Source organism: Erinaceus europaeus, chromosome 1 (assembly GCF_950295315.1).
Source record: "Erinaceus europaeus chromosome 1, mEriEur2.1, whole genome shotgun sequence".
NCBI classification, from domain to species: Eukaryota; Metazoa; Chordata; class Mammalia; order Eulipotyphla; family Erinaceidae; genus Erinaceus; species Erinaceus europaeus.
In genome coordinates, this window is record NC_080162.1 from 42667537 (window position 1) to 42692831 (window position 25295).

The 25295-nt window shown below is 38.5% G+C and overlaps 1 protein-coding gene across 1 annotated transcript in view; it reads left to right on the plus strand.

Annotated features, from left to right (window-relative positions):
* DOK5 (docking protein 5) overlaps positions 1-25295 on the plus strand; it is a 186759-nt gene that overhangs the window by 151198 nt on the left and 10266 nt on the right. The window lies entirely within an intron of this gene.

The following is a 25295-nucleotide window of genomic DNA, read 5'->3' on the forward strand; positions in this document are numbered from 1 at the left end:
AACATAGCAAACTACAGCATGAACCAACGATGTGACGTATGAGCAAAGGATGCATTTGGTTTATCAATAGACAATGAGCAGTAAAAGTGGTTTTCTCAATGTCAATAATGGCAACGGTGGTAGAGATTGGTATTTTGATGAGAAATGAGATCAGTGAGTTTGTTCAATGCTGTTTTAAATCTATTTAAAAAGTTAGGAGATAGGTTTATCGGTCCAGTAGGGGTTGGCAAATATTTTCTGTAAGGGGTCAGATGGTAGCAGTTTAGGCTTGGGTCCTGGAATGGCATTCCTGGTAGAGGACACATGCTACCATGACCTTGGACTCGGGTTGAAGCCTCTGCTCCTCCACCTGTAAGGGGAAAGTTTTACAAGGGTTGACTTAGTGTTGCATGTGTCTCTCTGTCTTTCTCCCCCTACCCTCTCAATTTCTCTCATTTGTTACAGATTTTATTCATTTATTTTTATTATCTTCAATTATTTATTGGATAGAGACATCCAGAAATAGAGAGAGGAGAGGGTGAAAGAGAGAGGTAGAGAGAGAGACAGAGGGATACCTGCAGCACTGCTTCACTACTTGCAAAGATTTCTCCCTGAAGGTGGGGACCAGGTGCTTTAACCTGTTTCCTTGCACGTTGTAACATGTACACTCAACCAGATGCATCACTAACTGGTCCCAATTTCTCTCTCTATCCAAAAAGGAAAGAGCATTACAGCTACCAGGAGCACTGGTGAACCAAGCCCCAGTGATAACCCTGGTGACAATTTAAATAATGATAATTAATAATAATTTTTGTAAAATAACAATTTGGGTTGCTGCAGCAGCTTTTCTCCCCTTTCCTCTTTTCCATCTGCCTGCTTCTCCTATGTAACACTGCTCCACCATTTGTGAAACTCCTTTCCCTGCAAGTGGGGACCAGGGGCTTGAACCAGGGTTCTTGTGCATTGTAATATGTGAGCTCAATTGGAAGTACCACTGTCCAGCCCCTATATAAGCATTTTTAGCTGTGTTTGACTTTTTTTGTGTGTAGCCATAGTATAATTTACAGTATAATTTATTTCCTCTGTTTTATTACAGTACACTATTTCTATAGTTCACTACTATGAATGTTTAAAAATATATTTAAAATGGTATAGATGATGCAAATGTTACATTAAAGTATGCAAAGATAGTTGACAAACGCGCTAGTACAGTATAGTATAGTATGATATGCCTGAAATGCCAGTAAGGAGAAGCTTAACATTTATTGACAAATGCATTTATTGACCAGATTTCAAAGAGGTCACTAAGTGCCAGACTAGCTTTGTGGGAGGGAGAGAGACCAGGAACTCATGGGGGAGCGGGAATGCAAATCTTTATTCATGCAGACGTCCCAGAGTCTGGTGTGAACACAGTGGGTTTAGGCGAAGTAGAGCTAGCAAAATGGCCACCTCCCACTATGCACGCCAGCCCTTCTCCAGGTCGGGACATGGAAGAGATAAAAAGGGGTGAAACCAGGAACAACAACAGGTTTTATAGGGAAAAACGGAAGTGGCAAGTCGGGACAGAATTGGCTAGGGAAGAGGGTGGAGGAAAGAAAAAAAAGGCATTCTAGGAACTTCCTTAGTTGCTGTTGTTGTAGTTTAGCTGGCAGGAATTAGCAATACCCTGAGGGGATAACGTGGTGGGGGATATGTAAATAATACTTGCATGGAAATATAGTGGTTTGTGGGCCCTGCCAATGTTCAGTCACATTTGTACAATATCCCAACAACTAAGTAAGGACTACTTTTCATCATTTTTTGAGGTGGAACACATTTGAGAGTGAAAGGTGACCCTAGTGAGAGTAAGCTTGGCTATATATGACTCATACACCAGATGTGGATGTGAAATTATACCCCTGAAATCTTCTAATTATGTAAAAACACTGTTAAATTGCTAGTAAAAATGAAAAGAAAAAAGATTGGCTATGTAAATTGAAGTGAAAATGCATGATGCCTTGTTCAAAATCATTAAGATTTTCTTTTTTATAATTTCTTTATTGGGGATTAATGATTTACAGTCACTAGTAAAATAAAATAGTTTGTACATGCATAAAATTTTCATATAACAACACAACCCCCACTAGGTCCTCCTCTGCCATCATGTGGGGACCTGAACCCCCCACCCCCAGAATCTTTTACTTTGGTGCAATACACCAACTCCAGTCCAAGTTCAGCATACGTGAGATTTCATACCATTTCCCCTCTGATCTTGTTTTTTCAACTTCTGCCTGTGAGTGAGATCATCCCACATGAATCCTTCCGTTTCTGACTTATCTGACTTAACACGATTCCTTCAAGTTCCATAACATTTCAAAATGGCGGCAGCACAGGACCCTTCTAAGCATGAAACTAGAGCAGGTTGTATGACCCTGAAACCTGCCATAGTAAAAGTGTTATGTCTGAGCAGTTGTTATTAAAAGGTCTTAACCTTTTAATAACAACCAGGAAAGCTAGAATATATACTTATCTTAAAGGAGTGGTTCTCCCTCTGTGAGTAGCAATTTTGCCTCCCAGATGACATCTGGCAGTATTTTGGGGCCATAAGCGCATTTGGGATGGGGAATGTGGAATGGTGCAAGTGGGTAGAGACCAGGGATGCTACTAAACTTCCCACAATCCACAAGACACCCCACATCTCTGTTGCCCACCACCATCACCCACACACACAGGATCAAAGAGTAATCAAAGGATAGATCTTAAACATCACTATCCTAATCTCAATATGCAAGATTGAGAAACTGCTCTAAAGATAGGGCAGGTTCTGTTGCAAAGTTGAATGGGAATTTGATAGATTGGTGTATGTGAGATTGCATGCTATTTCTGAGCTATGGAATCTGACCTCCCTTTGTTTTATTTCTTTCCTATGTTCATACATGTCATCATAATAGCATCCATAAGTATTCTTACAAGGGTTTAGAGAACATATAGTAAGATTCAACAAATGTGGGCTATTGTAATAATCCTTTTTCCACTTATTAACTAATAATAGGTCAAGAGATAGGCACTTACCTTGAAGCCATGGCAACATCAATGAATTTGCTTGATGGGATTAAACATTGCTGCTTGTTGTTTCCTTAATGCACTGCTGGTGTTTGTGTAAATGTGTCAATATCAAATTTGGAGATAAAGTCCTGCATTCTGTGTATGGTTATCACTTGGCAGGAACTCTGTAAACATGCATAGAGTTTCTTCTACCTGCTCTGCAAAGCCAGCTGCAACAAAACAAAGCACAATGTATCTATGAGACCCAGGCAGTTTTGCCCACCAATACAGTGAACTTATGCTCCCAGTTAATATAGTACAGGACACATGAATCATCCCTTGTTCACTGGTTTCACTCCTAGCATTCATGTGGCACTTTATGAAAAGATCTCCTTCTTTACTGAGTGCAGGTAATGAGTTTCAAAAGTTCCATCTAATCATATGGAATTTTAGGCCCTATGCATTAACTTATAAAGCTGGCCTTCAAAAAGTGTCCTTTTACTTCAGGCTAGACGTCTCCTGGATAGAGACAAGACCCGTGTGTCTTATAACATACTTGGGGCCAAGCTGAGGCCCTAATAAAGCTTATCTGAATGAACAAATAGAAATTGAACAGATAATTTCCTAAGAATTTTTTTTATAAAAAAAAAGGAAAATAAAAGCCAGAATATCAAATCCATTTTTTCCCAACTTTGAAACAAGGCACATGTTATAAGTGGATCTTTCTTAAGACATCTTGGAAAACAGACCCCAAGGATGTCAATTTCCAGATACAGATAGGGAGAGGTTTTCCTTAGTAAGGAAACATGAAAGGAAGTAAAGGGAGGAGTGATTTTCTTGTAGGCATGTGGCAGAGAATTCAGATGTCTCTGACTAAATTGATGCAAATCATTTTCATTCCCCAGGAAAATAACCGTCTGAGTTCATCTGGTGCTCCACAAAATGCTACACTTGGAAATTTGGCCCCAAATGGTTGATTTCACTAACAGTCTGTTTTTATCAAGTCTGCAAGTGACAAAGGAGGCATTGTTTCAGCCAGAGTTCTGCTGCTCATTAAGCAGTGTCTCTGCTGTGTTTTTCCTTAACAGGAAAGTAATCTCTTTTTTTATTCAGTTGGATTTTTTTTTCTTTTCTGTCCACCACCCCTCCATCATGTTCAAGAAGTAAGCCTCCTTTTTCTCAATTTCCTGGATACTTCAATAATATGTGATATTTTCATATTGTTTTGATGATAAAAGCAATCGTCACTTTCCTTCCAGCTGTCAGTAAAAACAGCCCTTTGGATGACTCCTGCCAAACATCTGTTAAAGCTGGAATCAGGACTAGGCAGGTGCCTTTAGTAGTTACAGAGGATCATATGTTTGGTAGATAGTTAATTTCTTCTTTTTTAATTTTTATTATTTTTATTTAGTTACTGGATAGAGGCAATCAGAAATTGAGAGAAGGGAGGAGATAGAGGAGAAAGACAGAGAAACACTTATAGCTCTGCTTCATTTGTGAAGCTTTCCCCCTGCAGGTGGGGACCAAGGGCTGGAATCTGGGTCCTTGCATATTGTAATATGTACGCTCAGCCAAGTGCACCACCACCTAGCAGATAGTTTATTTCTAACTGAGAGGTTTCTAGGGGCCCAGGAGTCTAGAAAGACTTGATTCTAATACTCTGTTTCTCATGATGACAAATCATTCCTGTCTTTGCAGCCAATACTTTTAGAAATTTTATGTAATCTTATACTTTCTCTAAGCTTATGAAGTAAAATGCAGGCACCTTTTATTGTGTACAAGTTATGAGCCTTTGTTGACGTTTAATTGCCACCAGGGTTATCATTGGGGCTTGGTGCTTGTACCACAAATACACCATTTCCAGTGGCCATTTTTTAAAACTTTTCTTCCTTCCTTCCTTTCCTTCTTTCTCACTTCCTTCTTTTCTCTTTTTAATAGGGCAAAGAGAATTTGAGAGGAGTAAGGGGGTATAAAGAGAGAGAGAGACTAAGAAGCCCTTGTTTCACCACTCATGAAGCTTCCCCCTTGCAAGTGGGGGATCATGGGCTCAAACCTGGGTCCCTGAACATGGTCAAATGTGTAATTAACCAAGTGCACCATAACCTGGCCCCCATGGGCTATTTTATAAGGTATTTATAACATTGTCATCACTTTATATGAGAAATACATAAGAAAGAACTTTAGTCTCGATAATAAGCCAAGTCTTACATCCTTATCATGCATCAGAATTATCGTGCTCAGATTTCTTGGGAAAATCACTTCACATCCTTAGTACTTTTTCCCTCTCTATAAAGGGAGATGATATATTAAGACTTAGCTTGCCAAGCAAGGAACGCAAGTAATTTCTTGATGTTGTGTTCAGAACATACCAAATACAAAAGTAGCCAGAGTTAGTATTATCATTGAGATGAAGCAAACGAACATTAAATAAGAAGATCATTGGTGATTACGGTGGCTTCTTGTTCACTTAATGATGACTTCATTCATCCAAGTCAGTCAATTTTTCCATTACTTATTCTTTCAACCATTTGTTACTGTGTTTACAGTATTCCAGGAATCATGTCAGGTATGAAGTCTATGAGACCATGCAAAGAATGTGTTTTGCCTGAGAGAGCACTACTTGAAGAGGATTTCTTCTTTGTTGTAGACTGAGCAGTGCTTTTTGTTAAACAGTGATTTACTATTGATTTACAAAAATGGGATAGTAGTGGTACAATTTCAAACTGTTCCCACTATCAAGAGTTCTGTCTCCACTCCCTCCGTTGGAAACTGCAGTAGTTCTCCCAAGATTACAGATGGTGGTTTGACTATTATTTCTATGGGTATCAGTCTATATTTATATGTCTATTTGCCTATTTTTTTCTATGGTCCTCCCTCCTCTTCCTTTCTGAGTCACACTTAACACCTATTATTATTCCTGAATGTCCTTGCTTTTTTCTTCTCTCTCTGGGCCCTAATGGCATTGGAGTTCAAAGCCCTCTGGCCATCTTCCCCAAACATTTTTCCTCCTATGGGGTTACAAACAAAAATTCTTTATGGAGTGCAGAAGGTGTGTATTCTGGCTTCTGTAATTGCTTCTGCACTGGACATGGGCATTGGAAGGTCATATTTCTATCTTTACATAATGAAGTAGGGCTCTAGAGGGGTGAAGTTCCAAGGCACATTGGCAAAGTCATCTGCCCAAGGAAGTCAGGATGGAATCCTAGTATGATCTGCAACTTTTTGGTTCAAAGTCAGTAAGATATAAAGCAGGACACAGTGTTTAGTAAACAGGAACCAAAAAGTAGGAATAGAGAAGATGAGAATAGGAATATTGGGGTGGGGAGAAAAGCTAGGAAGTCTATTTTAGGTATGTCCCAAGTGGCCCATGTCTTTAGCAGTTTTTTGCCTAAGCTTGATAGCTAACATGCAGGTAGAGTAAAAGTACTGTCTGTGAAGATGGTGTCAGAGTTGAGAATAGAACTAGAAAGCTGAATTAACATAGAAAGTGGCTCCCAAATTTTAAGAAAGTATGTAAATACAATTAAATTTTTACTCAATCAATCTGACCTCCAGCCTGTTTATATATATACACATTGAGCACAGGAGCCTGTGTAACTTCTGAGTCCCTGTAAGCTCTTTTTAAAAAATTTTTATTTATAAAAAGGAAACACTGACAAAACCATAGGATAAGAGGGGTACAACTCCACACAATTCCCACCACCAGAACTCTGTATCCCATCCCCTCCCCCTGATAGTTTTCCTATTTTTTAACCCTCTGGGAATATAGACCCAGGGTCATTGTGGGGAGCAGAAGGTTGAAGGTCTGGCTTCTGTAATTGCTTCCCTGCTGAACATGGGCATTGGCAGGTTGATTCATACTCCTAGCCTGCCTCTCTCTTTCCCTAGTGGGGCAAGGATCTGGGGAGCAGGAATCCAGGACCCATTGATGGGGTCATGTAAGTTCTTTTTGAAAGGTACATGGTAGTTGATCAAAGCTGAGTTTTTAACTAGATCTCCAGTCATTCGCTGTAAAAATAAATAAATAAATAAAACATGGAAACAAAGTAGCTGCTTTATTCATCCTTTAAGTTTTTAACCCTGAGTATAATACATTGATTCTAAATGATGTCCAGAGCATGCAAGTGAATAGAGTGAGTGAGTGAATAAATTCAAGAACACCAAGGGCAAGATTCATTGAAAGATCTAAAGGAAAAGTCAGTTATTAGGGAGAAAACTGGTAGCAAGAAATCAAGTCAGGAAGCTTATCCTACTGAAGAGATAATTAGAGTTGGAGTGAGCAGCTTCATCTATCTCTGTGCTAAATGTGCATCATTTATAACATTTAAATGAGTTCTGTTTATTTTATATAGATATGTGTATGTAAAATTTAACCAGCTGCAAGAATATGATATAGCCAGTAGGTTCTATGTAACCTTTCTTATTTATTTGTCTTCAGACATCTTTTTTTCCTCCTTTATTAAATTTAGATAAATGTTTATATATACTTTCCCATGTCTTCCTCTCTAACCTTGCAAGTATATACAGAAATCTATATACACACATATATGTGGACAGAAACGCACATATAAAATTATACACAAGTGACTGAGAGAGCTTACCATTTCAGACATACATCCCACATTGGAGCTTCAGCACCACATGGGAAGTGGGGAGGTATTAAGTGTTGTGGTGTATCTCAAGCTCTCTGTCTCTCTTTCTGAGTGACAAGGTGAGCCCAAGCACAGTAAAATCATGCATACAAGAAGGCTAATCTGTTAAAGGAAAAAAAAAAAAAAGTCATACACAAGATGAGAATCAGAGCCACTGCTGATTTTATAAAGTTTTAGCCACATATTTTTTTAAACGAGTCCCTGCCTTCTTTCTCATTCAACAGTACATACATACTTAATGAAAAGTTAAAAGTCGTAAAATATTAGTCGGATTCAGGTGTTATCCACACTAGTGTTTTTGTAAGTAAAGCTTTATTAAAACTAGACACATTCATTTATATAGTGCTTGGTTACATTTACACTGAAGCAGTTGGATTCCCTCCCTACCTCTCCCATCCCTCTCAATTTCTCTGTCTTAACAAATAAAATAAGAAGAAAAACAAGGGGGGGAAATTTGAATAATTTCTGAAATTTAAATAGGTAATTCTATATTGCCTTTCAAAATATAGTGCCCTTCCTTTCCATTTTATTAGCATTATTGTCTGGTTCTTTTCCAAGTAGGGGAAACAAAGTCTCAGTGGCATACTAAGTGAAGAGCTCTGACTTGTATTTGGTCAAAACTGAGAGGAAGGAGCTAACTGGTGAGATTTAGTGGAGAAATGAGGGTGTCAGGTCCTGAGAGGTCTGGACAGAGGTGACCAGCTGAGGAAAGGGAGGCAGGGAAAGATAGGAACTGTGTGCATGTTTTCTCTTCTCTCTCTTCTCTCTCTCTCTCTCTCTCTCTCTCTCTCTCTCTGTCTCTCTCCTCTCTCTTTCATTCTTTTTAAATTTTATTTATTTAATTTGATAGGACAGAGAGAAACTGAGAGGGAAATGGTGTTGGAGAAGAGAAAGAGAGACACCTGCAGCACTGCTTCATGACTCAAGAAGCTTTCCCTCTGCAGGTGGGGACTGGGGGCTTGAGCCCAGGTCTTAGTGCATGGCAACACATATACACTTAACAAGGTGCACCACTTCCTGGCCTTGGACCTAATGCTCTCTATCATAGGGTGCAGCCTATGAAGCCAGAGGTGGCTCCACTTCAGTGTTTCAACAGGTAAACTTGAAATAACTTCCAGGTGCTGATAAAATTACTTTTTTGAGGACTGTGCTTTGAGAACGCTATAGTAACTTGACTGTGAATCTGATTCCTTGGTGCCTGGAAGAATCAAGACAGCTGGAGAACACAGAATGAGATGGTCACTTTGTTGCTCTTCGTAATTAATGGGAAATTTCAGTGAGAACTATTCTGGTTATTCAGTGAACTCCAGTGTGCTAAGAACAGATATGTCAGTGAAAGCATAATTTCCTGGTTATCTAATAACACTGAACAGTTTTTTTTTAATTTATGATTTTATCAAAATCACACAGCAAAAGATTTTCACATGAAAATTTTCATGTCTTACTTTGCTAAAACATGCTAATATTGAATAGTTTTTACCTGTAGATCAGCAATGTATATTTGTAGGAGTTTGTCTTTTTAAATGAGAGTTTTTAAGAATATATTTTTATTTGTTTTAATTAAATGAGAAAGAGTAGATGCAAAGGCAAAGATGCCAAGAGAGAAAAAGAGGCCAGAACACTGCTCCGTTCTGGCTTATGGTAGTGCTGGGAATTGAACATGGGACCTCAGAGCCTCAGGCTTAAAAGGCTTTTGTATAACCATTATGCTGTCCCCCAAGCCCTTTAAATAAGATTTTTAATGTCTTATTTTAAGAGAGTGAAACCGGAACTCTACTCTGGCATAGGGCTCCTATCATTTAGAAGACAGGAAGTTATTAAGCTTTCTCACTGCAGAAGCAAGTTTTTTTTGTTTTTTTTAATAATCTTTCCTATAACACCACAGGGAGCACACCTGTTGGGCAAGTGGAGGAAAGGGAATATAATTCACTAAGTACACATCCCTAGACCTCTAGAATGACTTGCCTCTTTCCATCAACTATGTACGTGGTTACCCACATTGATTGCAAAACTTGTTCAACAGTATTTGCATCCCTGTTCCAGAGACACTCCTGACTGCCAATTAGCTTAGCAATTAGCATTTTAAGCAGTTTGCGTTGATTAAATGAAACTGCTTCATCAAGCAGAAAGAAACTTAAAGAATGAAGCTAGTGTAGGTATCTCAATAAATTACTCTCAGCACTAAACCATAGATATGTTTGCTAGAATTTTGCAAGGTGTTTGATCAATTTTAGAGGTTAAGATTTATCAGGTTTGGTAAACTGTGTGCTGCACAAACACATGGTTAATTCTTATGTCTTGTTTATTTTGTGTTCATCAGAGCTTTACCACTCTGGGTTGAATTTTTCACATAGAAGGGGAGAGATAGTGAGAGAGGAGAGGCATCATAGCACCAATTTCATAGGCATGAGGAATTGAACCAGGGTCATGTGAATAGCAACAAAGGTGGCTTTCCAGATGATTTCTTGGGTTTTATTTCTTTTTCTCTTCTTCTTCTTTTTTAATTATTGTCTAAAACTACTATTCTTTTTTTTAAGGTAGACAGTAGGCCTTGGTTTTATAGGAATAAGCATAACATTGTAAGATTTAGTTCAAAGCTTTTAGCACGCATGAGATATTTGGGATACTTCTTTCTGCTCAGATATTCAGTACTATGTTTAGATTTCTTTGCTAATTCTTTTTTAGTCTTCTTTTTATTTTCATAGTTTTTTTTTTCTAGTAAGTTTGCATGGAGAAGATAAAAGAGTTCGGAGATGAGGAAGAATTCTACTAAACTACAGTGTATGAAGGTAGACTTCTCTGTGAACTTGTTTTTTGGAAGAGTGATTTATCCTCTCATAATCTTCAGTGTCCTATAGTCACCAAATTCTTTAAATTGTAAATAGTATATGTGCAAGTTAGTTATGATTTCTCTTTAATATACACTAAGTTTATAATAAGGCTTTTGGCTTAAAAGACTTGACTTGTACATGGTATAAAGTGAGAATTACAGGCAAAAGTATTTAGGGTGTAATGTAAATCTCTCTCCCACACTCAGTCATTTCAGGTTCCCAAGAGAAATTAATCTATCAGCTTCTTTTGTGTTCTTCCAAACTATTATGTCAAATCATAGATTAAAAATATCTCTTTATTAATACATGCATCTATTCTGCAGATAATGAGTGCCCACTTTGTGTTAGATCCTATTATAGGAAATAGAGAGAAATTCAGCCTTACCTTCATGGGGTTTATCAACAACAACAAAAATCAACATTTAAGTGTCTGAAAAAATTGATGATGGCATGAAAGAGACAGCAGTGTGAGGGATGAGAGGGTGATGGGGATTTATTGCTTTGACCAGATGATATTCTGAAAGACCTGCTAGAAGTGAGGAGAGAGCCTTGATAGTCCCTAATAGTTAATTGTTCCAGAGGGAAGACTGGAAGGCCCCAAGTCAGTTCTGTACATTACTTGTTCAAGCACAATAATGTCCTGAATTTAAGCAGATGAAATGAGAATCAAGGTTGTGAAGGTAATCTAGAAGTTAACTGGGAGCTAGATATTGATACTATATATATAACTTCATAGATATAGTGAGGAGTAAGGACCCTGGATTTTTTTTTTGTATCTCCTTGGGAGGTATTTTAAAAAGATGAGATAAGCTGACATTGCTTTTGAACGGATCACCTTGGCAGTTCTTTAGGAAAAATCACAAGTAAGGGAAAGCAAGATAGGTTGCCTAGGAGAGCACCTGCTTTGCTATGCACTTGGCCCATGTTCAAGCTCCTCCCACACACCACATAGGAGTACTACCTTGTAGTCTCTTTCTTCTTTTCTGAAAGTTGAACTGGTGCAGTGAAACCCTGGTAGTGACAAATATTAATTAATGACTCTTAGAATACGGAAGATAGGAATATTGGCAGTAAAGCAGGTTAGGATTATTTCAAGTCATTTAGGCATCTGGGTTAGTGATAGTGAAATGTATTAGGCTGGAAGGAGAAGTCCTGTATTCTCAATTCTGAAGACTGGAACAATAAAATTTGCTGATAACTGTGCTCTTGTAAAGTAGAGTAAGCAAGGTAGTCTCAGGGGTTTAGTTTTCTGTCTAGCTTTTTTTCTTCTTCAAGCAGAACAATAGATTGCAGAAAACATTTACCTAGAAGAAGACCAACTGAGGGAATCAAAGATGAAGAAAAATAGTTTGGTTGGTTACCTGTGGAATAAAATGTCTATTATGCATATAGATGGAAGTGAGGAGTTTGAGGTTAGGTGCACAAATCTGAGGAGTAGAAGTTACAGATCTGCATCAGAGAGTTGTGACTGGCTTGTATTTAAACCCACCTCTATAAGAGGTATAGTTCATATAAGCATGAGGACAAATTACTATAGCCCCTTGGTTTTAGAGCTGTTTTATTTCATGCCACAGTGACCTACTACTTCCTATTTAGTAGCTATAGATTAGTCAGTTAGGTAAATATACCCTGTATGAAAGTGAAACTATTTTAAGTTTAAAAATAATATGACCAGCTCATCTACTTTTCTAGTGTAGTAACATTTAAAAGTGATTCTTGATTAGATTCTTAGTCTAAAATTTAATTTGACTGTAAATTAAAATCAAATTTTAAAAGTCACTTAAAAACTGGCAAGTGGAATAATTGTTGACATAGTGATTTCCAGAATCAAAATTGTGGTTTAGGGGACTGGGCAGTGGTGCATTGGATTAAGCACTCATAGTATGAAGTGCAAGGACCCTCATAAGTATCCTGGTTGGAGCCCCAGCTTCCCACCTGCGAAGGTGGGGGGAAGGGGTCACTTCACAAATATTGAAGCAGGTCTGCAGATGTCTCTCTCCCTCTCAATCTCCCTTTCCCTCTCAATTTCTCTCTGTCCTATCTAATAAAATGAAAACATGGCCACCAGAAGTACTGTGGATTCATGGTACTGGCACTGAAGCCCCAGCCATAACCCTAGAGACAAAAAAAAAAAAAAAAAAGTGGTTTGGAAAAAAATGTGATATAAGGCAGAATTAATCATAATTTCATTTCATTTTTGCCTGATAAAGTAAGAATGGTTAGGGACTCTGACACAATCTTCCCAGATAATACTTTTAGCCAACCGGCATGCTAGCTGCTGGGCTCAGGCAAAAGTTAGTAAAGTCATGGGTCCCTTGCAAAATAACTAAAATAGACTTCCTAGCTTCTTCCAGCATAAGACCCCAAATCTCATCTGTTATATTCTTACCTTTTTGTTCCTGATTATTAAACAATTTGTTCTCCTTTATATCTTAATGCTTTTCATCCACCAAGGTGCAGATGCTACTATGACTTTCCTGGGCAGATGATTTCAATGTGTCCTGGAACCCCACCTCCTCAGAGCCCTACCCCATTAGAGAAAGAAAGAAACAGGCTGGGGGCATGGATTGACCCACCAATGCCCATGTCCAGTGGAAAAACAATTACAGAAGCCAGACCTTCTACCTTTTGTACCCCATAAAGATCTTTGGCCCATACACACAGAAGGTTAAAGAACAGGGAATCTTCCAATGGAGGGGACAGGATATGAAACTCTGGTAGTATGAACCATATGAATTGTACCCCTTTTATCCCATAATCTTGTTGATCATTGTTAAATTGCTAATAATATTTTTTTTTAATTTTAAGAAAGATAAATTAGATTAAACTTTAAAAAACAGTCAGGGAAATTAACAAGTGAGATGTGATATAGTAAAATAATGTGCAAAAATGCAGACATAGAAGATGATGGTATATGAGAATACTAAGATATGTTCTTAAGGTGTTAAATGAAAAAGAGATTAGTATGACAGTCCACTTACTATCTTGTGGCTTGAATTAAATATATATTGTATATTTATATTATATATATTATATATTTATATTATAATATATAATATATATTATATATTTTATGCACATAAAAACTGGAAGGAGACATATTAGTGTGTTAAAAGTACTTTGAATTTTGAATTTATTTTTTATTGTTTTCTTTTTGTTGAGGGGCTGAAAGAGATAGAGTAAGGTTTGGTCATGGCCAGACTCAAGAGTTTTTTTTTTTTTTAATTTAATTTTATTTTTTTAATATTTATTTATTCCCTTTTTGTTTTCCTTGTTGTTTTATTGTTGTAGTTACTATTGTCGTCGTTGTTGGATAGGACAGAAAGAAATGGAGAGAGGAGGGGAAGACAGAGAGGGGGAGAGAAAGATAGACACCTGCAGACCTGCTTCAACGCTTGTGAAGCGACTCCCCTGCAGGTGGGGAGCCTGGGCTCCAACTGGGATCCTTATGCCGGTCCTTGCACTTTGTGCCACCTTCGCTTAACCTGCGGCACTACTGCTGGACTCCCCTCAAGAATGTTTTTATCTTACCTTTTTTATCCGTTCCACCCTCTAGTAAGAAATTCATTCAGCTTACTCATTTAATTTGTGTATATCTACTGATACTAAATGCTGTCAACTACATGACTAAATATAATCTCTAAGTATATTTATTTATTTGATTTTATGTGTGGCTTTCTTGTTAGTGGTGTTTATTTGTTAATATTTTTATACATCTACCTTCAAATGAGCAATGTAGTCAAATAAAATTTAGATTTAAAAAATGTGAACGTCTCTTGGAGTGCTGGGAAAAGAAATTTCCTTTCTCTTTTGGGACTCATATTCCAAACACACTAACAGGTTAATGAAGGAGAATATTTATATTTTAATAATTATATACATGGAAAGAACGCCCTTAAATATAAGTCCCCGTATTACCGAAAAGTAATTACTTTATACTCAAAACTGGGCCTTCATGGAGAAGAGAGGATCTAGAAGTGGTAGTCAATTATAGGAAAGGGTATGCAATCAGTTCCTTTTAGAAAGAACTGAGACCAGGTTCAAGGCCCTAGTCTCCACTTGATGGGGATAAGGGGAGAGCTTCACCACTGGTGAAGCAGTATTAGATGTCTCTCTGTCTCTCCATCTCTCTCTCACCTACCTCCCTATCTATATCACCCCCCCCCAGTTTCTATCTCTATATAAAAGTAAATAAATAATAAAAAATCAGGGGAGTTGGGCTGTAGCACAATGGGTTAAGCGCACGTGGCGCAATGCGCAAGGACCAGCATAAGGATCCTGGTTGGAGCCCCTGGCTCCCCACCTGCAGGGGAGTCGCTTCACAAGCAGTGAAGCAGGTCTGCAGGTGTCTTTCTCTCCCCCTCTGTCTTCGCCTCCTCTCTCCATTTCTCTCTGTCCTATTCAACAACAATGACATTAACAACAATAATAACTACTACAACAATGGAAACAAGGGCAACAAAAAATAAATAAATAAATAATTTTAAACAAATCAGAAAAAAAGAAAAACACTGTTAAGTCTATGCTCACTTTTTTTGCTATATGCTCAAGCCAGCTTCAGTGCTCAAGCCCATCCACCCAGCACTGAAGGAAGTCTTCAGTGCTGTGGTCTCTTTGTCTCATTCTTTCTCTCTTATCCCCTCTGTCTCTATCTAAAAAATCAAAACAAAATCTATCATTCCTTCTATGAGGGAGACTGGGGGATGCAATGATTTTGGAGTGTACTTAAAGCCTACTTTTTTTCAGCTCAAAATAAACTACATATCATATAAGCGCTTCTTGAAAGTAGTAACATGGTATGTTACTTTCCCAAGTTCTGTTTACAACACCTTTAGTTCCTGTCAAGACTTTGCTCAGATTCTTGCTATAAGTAGTACTTTGATAGTGGACTAATTACAAATAATGCTCACATTTATGGAACCCCACAATGAGTCTTACGTGCTCTTTGGATTTAACTAAAAGCAGGAGCTTTTTTTTTTTTTTCCTTTCTTCTTCCTTTGAACTTAAAATATCAAGCACCAAAAGGGAGGTTAAATAGCTAGCCCAGAGTCAGAAAAGTTTTAGATTCCAAACTTTAGCCTCAGTTTTCTGCCTTTCAAGTTTGTACTCTTGCCATTATATCAACAGAAGATGATTTTCTCCAAGTGCCAATTCCTATGGTGACAGATAACATTACACAGTTGTTCTCAAAGTGATTCCTGAACTGATACAATTGCACTTATCTGAAAACATGGGAGAAGTGCAAATTTCTGGAACTTGTTCCCAGAAACTTGGAATGCAAGCCAGAAATCTGCATTTTAATGAGCTTTCTAATAATTCCTACATTTGCCACACCTTGTAGAACCACTGACCCATGTCCAAAAAGCACAGGAGGAACATATTTTTTTGTGTTGTTATTTTCACAAGAGTGAGCAGAATATGAAATCAATGTCAGAAAGCCAAGTAGAGAATGTCAGTGAACATGGATGGAGCTGAGTGAGAAGACAAAGAAATTACTGGTTGTTATAGAGCAGTTTTACATTTTCTTTCTCAAACTGAATTGTCTCTTCTGATTCAAATTAGCACTCATTTGGTGTTTTAAATATCCACAGAAAATAAGTTGGTGAGTATATACATATAAACTGAGAATAGTGTCAAATTTGTATGAACTTTGTTAGTCTTTCAGGTCAAGAAAATATTCAGGCATAGACATAGCTTCCAACTTACTGCTGAATCATATCCTCTAAACTGTCCTTGATTCTATGCCTCTGGGGCCAGGTGGAGTGAATGGGAAATTAACATATGATTTGCATATGCAGAGGTTTTTATTGACTGAGACACCCTCTCCTTAATTTGAATTACTTTAAGGAGCAATGTGCTAGAAGTTTAGGAGTCTGTTGAGGGTGAAATTAGGTCTTGAACTACTAATCTGTTTACCATTGTCATAATTTGTGCTCTTTTCTGAATGAATCCAGACTGATGTCACAAGCAGGACATATGGAACTCTTGACTGACTGGCACAGCAAACAGTTATTGATACATACTCTGCTGTAGAAGCATTTGCAATCTGGAGGACAATGTAGCATAGAAAAATCACATCTACACCAATGCTCTGAGATGTCTCCCACTCTTGAATGAATTACTTTTCCCACACTCTTGAAAGAATTTTACAGGCAGTAAACCAGTGTCATTCAGCTCAGATGAGGAAAGCAGAAATAAAACATGGTTACAGGTGTAGAAGGCAATTTTTCTTTTCTCTTTCACAAACTATTTAGTAGTACTTGTTAGATTTGTTCTCTTGTAGGAGGGTCAATATAATGTGCCTATCTCAGTGGTGAGAGGGCTTTGACAATGGGTACATCCCTCTTTATGAGTATTGAAACTGTTTAGAGGATTTGTCTGTGCTTATTACTGTAAGAGTGGCAAAGGATCATGCTTTGACCAGAAGTCACTCCAGTCTAAGTGTCATATTATTTGCAGCCAAATGACTGTGTTGGGGGCATAAAGGACATCATTTTGCTCTCTTGGCATTTCAGAGGTGAATCAAATAATCAAACAGGCATAAGGGAGATTAATAAAAGGAGCAGTCATAGGATTATCAGTAAATTATACGACTACTTATATACATTAAAAGACCTAGCAGTGCTGAGTAACTTACACAGCTTCAGATGTTCTCTCTAAATAACTTGGCTTAAGTGGGGACAGCAATGGGAGTAATAGAGGAAAACTATGTAACATAGAGCAACTATTAGAGGAAGGCATAGTAAACAGTGGTATCCGAATAAGATTCATGTTCACCATGGAAAAGTGCTAAAAAATAGTAGGTCTTCCTCCAAAGGGAGGCTGGATAACATACTCTATTTACTACCTGAGGAAGATGGGTGACGAAGTTGGGACAGCTTGGAACATTCCTACTCATGACCACAGAATGTGAGCTCAGACCTAAAGGGATGGAGAGGTCACATAGACTCCTAAGCTGAATATGGGCCCCAGATCAAATTGATGGGGCTTATAGTCAACAATATTTATATACCTTTCCCATATTTGGGAGCAACTCTCTTCCTTAATACAGCTTTCTAGCCCTTTTTCCAGCCATGACATAAGCTCCCCACACAATAACTTGGGTCCACCTACATATCAGAGGTCAGGCTCAGGAAAAAACTAGTATAGTCATGGGCCCTTTGGAATATAACTAAAATAGGCCTATTAACTATCTATAAAACAAAGACCCCAAATCTTCATCTGAATATTCTTGGCTTCAAGTTCATGATTACTCAACACTTTGTTTGGCTTTATATGTTAACTCTTTTTTCAGCCACCAGGTTCCAGATGCTAGCATGATGCCAACTGGGCCTCTCTGGGCAGACGACCCCACCAATGAGTCCTGGAACCCTGCTTCCCCAGAGCCCTGCCCCACTAGGGAAAGAGAGAGACAGGCTGGGAGTATGGATTGACCTGCTAATGCCCATGCTCAGTGGAGAAGTAATTACAAAAGCCAGACCTTCCGCCTTCTGCACAATGAGAAGTAGGAATATTCCATCCCATATCAAATCTACCTCACCCAAGACCTTTTTTTTTTTTCTTTTTTTTTTTTGCCTCCACATTATCATTGAGGCTTGGTGCCTGCACTGAGTCCACTGCTCCTGGAGGCCATTTTTTCCATTTTGTTGCCTTTGTTGTTATTGTTGTTGTTGGATAGGACAGAGAGAAATCAAGAAAGGAGGGAAGACGATGGTGGGGGGGAAATAAGACACCTGGAGACCTGCTTCACCGTTTGTGAAGTGACACTCCTGTAGGTGGGGAGCTAGGGGCTACACCAGGATCTTTGCTCGGTTCCTTGTGCTTGCCCTTAACCATCTGGACCCCACCTTTTTTTTTTTTTACTCCCATTTAAATGTTTTCCATATCCCTCCTCTAAGCAGTCTCAAGTCTATCCCAAGTCCTTATATTAATCACCTCATTGTTTTGAGGTGTGGAGGTTGGTGTGCTGGCGGTCCTTTTAAATTTTTCTTGCTAGTGTCTATTTTTGAGCCTGCAGGCCATTGAATTTTTTCTCTAGTGTCCATATCCCTGGAGTTGCTAAGGGCTAGTTGCTCTCCTGTGAATTACCTATTGTTTTTAAAATGCCTAAATTGGTTGTTTTATGGAAATCACCTTCCATTGTTTTTTAGATGTCCAGATTGGAAATGTCACTTTACAGTTCTACTGCCTGGCATTAGATCTTACTTAGGCTTGGAATGAGAGACTACACATGTCCCTGCTGTTTAGGAGGAAAGTTTGAGTGGTAAAGTACAAAAAAATAGTTGTTTCACTTTAAGGAAGTCTTTTCTTTCTTTTTTTCCCAGTGGGATCTTAGGCTATCACTGCTAAATAGAATGAATGAATGAATGAATGAATGGATAAATGGGTGAATGAAAACTGAATTTCTCTTCCTTGGGCTGTCATAGCAAATTGTGTATATGCACAAAAGCAGCTCATTCTCTGAGTACATACATCTCATCACTTGAATGACCAAGTTGAATGAAGTGGTATTGCTACTAAGTCCCCCACAAACAAAGACAGCCACCTTTATTTAACCTGGGCATGAAGCTTCAGTGGGAATTCATTCAGCTTTGGTCTAACAATGCTTCTTATTTGCTTGAATGGCTAGGATTTATTTCTGAAAATGGATTCCCTGATATTCGGGCAAATGCTGGACTGATTTATTTATTCTCATATATCTTACATCTATTAAGCCTACAAAAATGCTAGTGAGGTGCTAGGGTCTGCAATGAAGATGTAATCACTGCTTTCTAGGAATTCATAATTGTGGTAGGAGATGGCTTAGTTTAATAATACCACAAAGGCAAGGAATGACCAGAGTAGAAATTGTACTGTGAGAGATCTAATGGAATAACCTGAGGTCATAGTGAAAATATCAGATAGATGAATGGAAAATATAGACAGGAAGTGAGTTCCAGGAGGAATCCTGAAAAGATGACCAAGTGAGAAATGGATGACCCCTCAGGAATAGGGCATAGTGTTCGCATGGCATTGAGATATGCTATGTACTATTTACTATTGAAATGAAAAGTCCCTCAAGTAAGAATTCCACAGTGGACACACAGGTGAATCCTCCATGCCTGTGTTTCAGCAAACCTAGGTCACTAGAGTACAACTGATGAGATTGTCTCTTTCATTTTGTGTCCAATTGCACCTTGGAGGCCAGGATTGAACATGGAATGTAGCCACTTCCCCTTTTCATTTGCAGGGACCCACAATGAAACCAATCCATTTGTAGCTTACCCTTGTACCTGCACACACCTGACTGATGCACCTTGTAACCAATCGAAATGTACCTTTTCCAAGACCACCCAGTAACCAATCAGCTCATTCTGTGCACAGTTTAATGGGAATATAAGCGGTTTTCCAAAACCATGCAGTCAGTCTAGCATGGTAGGAGCCATCTAGATTCTGCTATCATAACCGGTCTCAGCCTCAATCTTGTCCTTTGGAGCTGCTGCACCCTAGATCTGTAACACCTTGGAGTGTAACATTTTGTAACACTCGGAGCTGTATCACAGATATTTACATAACACTATGGTTGGGATTGGCTGAACTGAAGATTATTATTTGGATCGTGGTGAAGCATGAGATTAGTGGGGTGGCAAAGTTTGAAACCTCAATTATAATAAATTTTCCATTTATCTGAGGATACTGGGGGAGCCACAAAAGGATATTGAAGAAGGGTAGGGTTGTGGGTGATGTAGGCCATAGAGACTAAACCAAGCAAATGTTTTATAGATGATGATCCATATTCCCTTTTTAATTTTGGTTGTAAAATAGTCAGACTAAGCATCGCTGGCTCATCTGCCCACCGTCCACAAAAGCTCACAACCTCATTTGTGCTGAGGAAAAATCAGTTATTTGAAAGTAAGCATTGGCCAATGCAAAGGGGGAAAAAATGCCATGATGCCTCCTAAGGCCCTCTCTTCGGTATCTTTTTCATCCCCTTTAAAAGCTTATAGGTTTCACTACATGCATTCAGGTAAGTCTTTTAGATGTCACCATGCAAAATATGTCTCATTATATTCCAGGTATAGGCATGGAGGTAAAAAGTGTCCATTTCCAGATCTAAAGGCAAGTTCCACAAACTTCCCACCACTAGAGTTCTCCATCCCACCCCCTCCATTGGAAGCTTTCCTATTCTTTATCCCTCTGGGAGTATGGACCCAGGATCATTATGGGGTGCAGAAGTAAATATTTCTTTTTTTTTTTTAAAGAAAGGAAGAAGACAACATTCCTCTCAAGTTACTGATGGTAACCAAATTTTAACTTATCCATAAACTCAAACTCTAAAAAATCAGCATTAGCTTCTTGCTTTTTTACAATGATGTACCTTAAACACCAGTAAACTTCAGAGTTAGTGTTATGACAAAAATAATGTGGAGAAAGCATTCAATCTTCCAGTTGGACTGTCTACCAATTGACCTCCTGCCACACCCCAATTCTTCTCACCCCTAGAGAATTCATATATTGTTGCAGGACTAAAGGTTTTTCTCAACACTGTTTTCCAAAGACAAATAAAATGCTCTTTTCAAAAAATTATGTCTGCACAGACTGGGAGTATGGATTGACCTGTCAATGCCCATGATCAGTGGGGAAACAATTACAGAAGCCAGACCTTCCACCTTCTGCACCTCCTAATAACCCTGGGTTCTGACTACCAGAGGGTTAAAGAATAGGAAAGCTATCAGAGGAGGGGATGGGACACAGAGTTTTGGTGGTGGGAATTGTGTGGAATTATACCCCCTTTTATCCTATGGTCTTGTCAGTGTTTCCATTTTACAAATGGTGTGTGTGTGTGTGTGTGTGTGTGTGTGTAAAATGAAAGAAAGAAAAGAAAAGCCAAGTTATTTGTTCACATTTTATTATTCCATCTACTTATTGTATGTAAGGAGGTGGAGCGTATCCATGACATGAAAATGAATGTTGGATCTTCTCATTGAAGATCAGGAAAATGAAGTTAAGACACTCAAAAAAAGAAAAATTGTGTCTCCATTCAAACAGTAGAGTATGAAATAGAGTCAGGCTTTGTAGTATTCTCTGTGAAACATGATACTGGTGTCATTTCATTCTTTTTCTTAAGTAAACATACTAAAAATAGACTCTCATCTTATGCTGAATTGTATAAATATATTCACATTAATCCATAGGATAATTTGAATTAATGGTTGCTTCTCAAGTGATTTCCTTGTATTCAGTCTTCCCATATTGCATATAATCTCTACTTAGGAATATCAAATAATCACTATTTTGACAATTCAGTTCTTTTCTCCTTTTACTGTCATGCATTACATGTAACTTGAAATGTCACCAGAAATCACTAGTAAATAGGTTATGTTGATTCATGTATACAGAAATAGAGAAATAGCCACAGAACTTTTCCACTCACTTTGTTCTCAAGTTTTTACACTTTAGATTTAATAGGACATATTTAGGGGAAAAATAGTTCATTGTTATGTTACCTAAGGGAAACTGATAATTGTGCTATTGTGCTATGGACAGGGAATTCGATTCATTTTCTGTAAATACAATATGGATAAATTAAGCTATTTTAGGAGTTAATTGTCACAGACTTTTTTCAAATTGATTCTTTTTCTATCTTTTTTTATTTTATTTTATTTAAGAAAGGATTAATTAACAAAACCATAAGGTAGGAGGGGTATAACTCCACACAATTCCCACCACCCAATCTCCATAACCCACCCCCTCCCCTGATAGCTTTCCCATTCTCTATCCCTCTGGGAGCATGGACCCAGGGTCGTTGAGGGTTGCAGAAGGTAGAAGGTCTGGCTTCTGTAATTGCTTCCCCACTGAATATGGGCATTGACTAGTTGGTCCATACTCCCAGTCTGCCTCTCTCTTTCCCTAGTAGGGTGTGTCTCTGGGGAAGCTGACTGGATACTGTACAAGTTGATTCTTATATCAACTATAATAAGTTTTGGTCTCCGGGGTATGAAACTCCATGTTATTTTGACTTATTGTGTGAATGAATAGAAATTATGTCTAACTGCTGTGACAGTGAGATATATCTAATATGGAATTTTCCTTTTTCAAACATCATCGAATGGGCATTGCAGTGCTTTATAATATCCTTCAGTTTTTCCCATACCCAGATTATGTTATGCAAGCACTAAGCAGGGTATCTTGTTCCCAAACTTTCATATAATCTAAATGGGTAGGTTTTTTATACTATTGCTTCATATCTGCGTATCTGAGCAATTAAAATGGCACCCCACTAGGCATATTGGTCTACACTTCACTGCTTCCTTAATAATACAGTATCATAAGATGTTTTCTCTTTAGCTGCTAGGAATTTGCCTTCCTCTGGTTTGCAGTTGCCAAGCATTCCATCCTGTCTGTGTATAGCTAACCAAGTCCTGATTGATTGAAAGTGAATTGCCTTCAGTTTTCCATAACTGCAAACAATATTCCAATGTGTCTGTGTATCACTGTGTGCATTTTAATAAGATGGGTGGGGTTAATATTCAAGTAACACAGAAAATAAAATATTAGATATTAATTATTCCAATTATAATAAAAAAAACTGTATCATGACTGTGGTTATCCAGACCTACACTTACATGAAAGAGTGCCTATAGAGTTGCTCAGACAACACTCTCATCTTGCATTCACACTCCTTTCTGCATACCTTGCTTCATTCACTTCCTCCTACCTAACATCTACCCATCCTACTTGGCCATCTTCTCCTAAAACTTCCCTCCTAAGGTGGGTTTCTCCAGTGTGGCCAGATAGACCATTAACTGCGATCTAAGATCTGGGATTACTTAAAACTTTTTTTTATTTGTAAAATGGAAACACTGACACAAATATAGAATAAGATGGGCACAATTCCACATGGTTACCACCACCAGAACTCTATATCACATCCCTCCCCTGATTGCTTTCTTATTCTTTAACTCTCTGGAAGTATGGACCCAGGGTCATTATGGGGTGCAGAAGATGGAAGGTCTGGCTTCTGTAATTGCTTCCCCACTGAACATGGGCATTGGCAGGTCGATCCATACTCCCAGCCTGTCTCTCTCTTGCCCTAGTGTGGCAGGGCTCTCGTGGGGGAAGGGGCAGGATTCCAGGACACATTGGTGGGGACATCACCCCAGGGAAGTCTGGCTGGTATCATGGTAGTATCTGGAACCTGGTGGCTGAAAAGGAGTTAACATATAAAGACAAACAGATTGTTGAATAAGCATGAACCTAAAGTCAAGAATATTGCAGATGAAGATTTAGGGTCTCTGTTTTGAAGATAGCTAATAGATCTATTTTAGGTTTATTCCAAAGGGCCCAGGACTATACTAAGTTTTTTCCTGAGCCTGACATCTGATATGCAGGTAGACCCAAGTTGTTTGGGGAGATAATATCATGGCTGTAAAAAAGGTCTAGAAAGCTGGATCAGGGAAGAGAGTAACTCCCAAATATGGGAAAGGTGTATACATATTGTTGACTGTAAACCCCATCAATTTGATCTGGGGCCCATATTCAGCTTAGGAGCCTGTGTAACATCTGCATCCCTGAAAGTCTGAGCTCACATTCTGTGGTCATGAGTAGGAACGTTCCAAGCTGCCCCAACTTCAGGACCTATCTTCCTCAAGTGGAGCAGAGTATGTTATCCAACCCCCCTTCAGAGGATGGAACGTTCTCTACCATTGTTGATCCACATTGAGGGCAAGGTCCTTTGGGGACCTCAAAGGAGTCCATTATGTTGTTCCTGATGGAGATGACCAGTGACAATGGAGAGAGGGATCTATTTGAGATCTAGGCCCATCATGTCTGTGTGGGAGTCCCAGGACTATGGCCCTAGATGATGGGGTTGCCTGACAGTGACTAAAGAGTCATCATAAAGTTTGTTTTTGTTCTTGGACTTAAACTGTGTTTTTGAGAATGATACTCTTAGCAGTCTGAGTTCACAGGCTACCCCTTCCCCTTTCTTAGGAGCAGAACAAAAATGAAACACCTGTAGGAGCAAATAGACTTTTTTTTTTTGAAGCTAGTGATAGAATATCTAAACTCACTCAGCTTAAACTGAAAAGGAGTATTAGAGAGTGTATTTGAGAATTCCACAGCTGTGCCCTGGGTTCAGGTGAGTACAGGGTCCCAGTGGAGCTTGGCAAGACTCTCACTCATTCTCTTGACATTTCCCTCTGAATACTGTCCTGGGTGGCATCTTTTCCTGTCATTGTTTCAAAAAAGGCTTCAGTCTCAATAACTCCAGAAGTAACCTCAAACCTTCAAGTCCATAAGTGTTTAACTGTGTACCTACTATGTGTCAGAAATGTTCTAAACTCTGAGGATGTCACAATAAGCAAAGCAAAACTTAAGGTGGTTCAATTTAAGGGTAGTTTCTTTGCTTGTTTTTGTTTTTTGTTTTACTCTATAGCAATATTCACAAAGCCATACATATTAAGGAGAAATTGCGCTTTGAATTCTGGTCTGTTTCCAAGGTAGTGAGACACAGTCATGACGATGGGCAGCTCTGGGATCATGAGAGGAAATGACTGACACTGTCGAGTGTGTTGTATTGTCAACATTTGGAAGAGAATGAGTTTGGGTTTTTTGCATCCCATCATGACTTCAAAAAATCATAGGCTTATATAATAGTGTTGAGAGCCCACCCAACCATTCTGTTTTTCATATTCAACATTCAATAAATTCCATGAGGTGTTTAACACTTTAGTATTAAAGATGCTTTGTATTAGATGAGCTTGTCCAACTGTAGGCTCATGTCAGAGCTCTTAGTACATTTAAGGCATGAAAGACCAAACTATGTTAT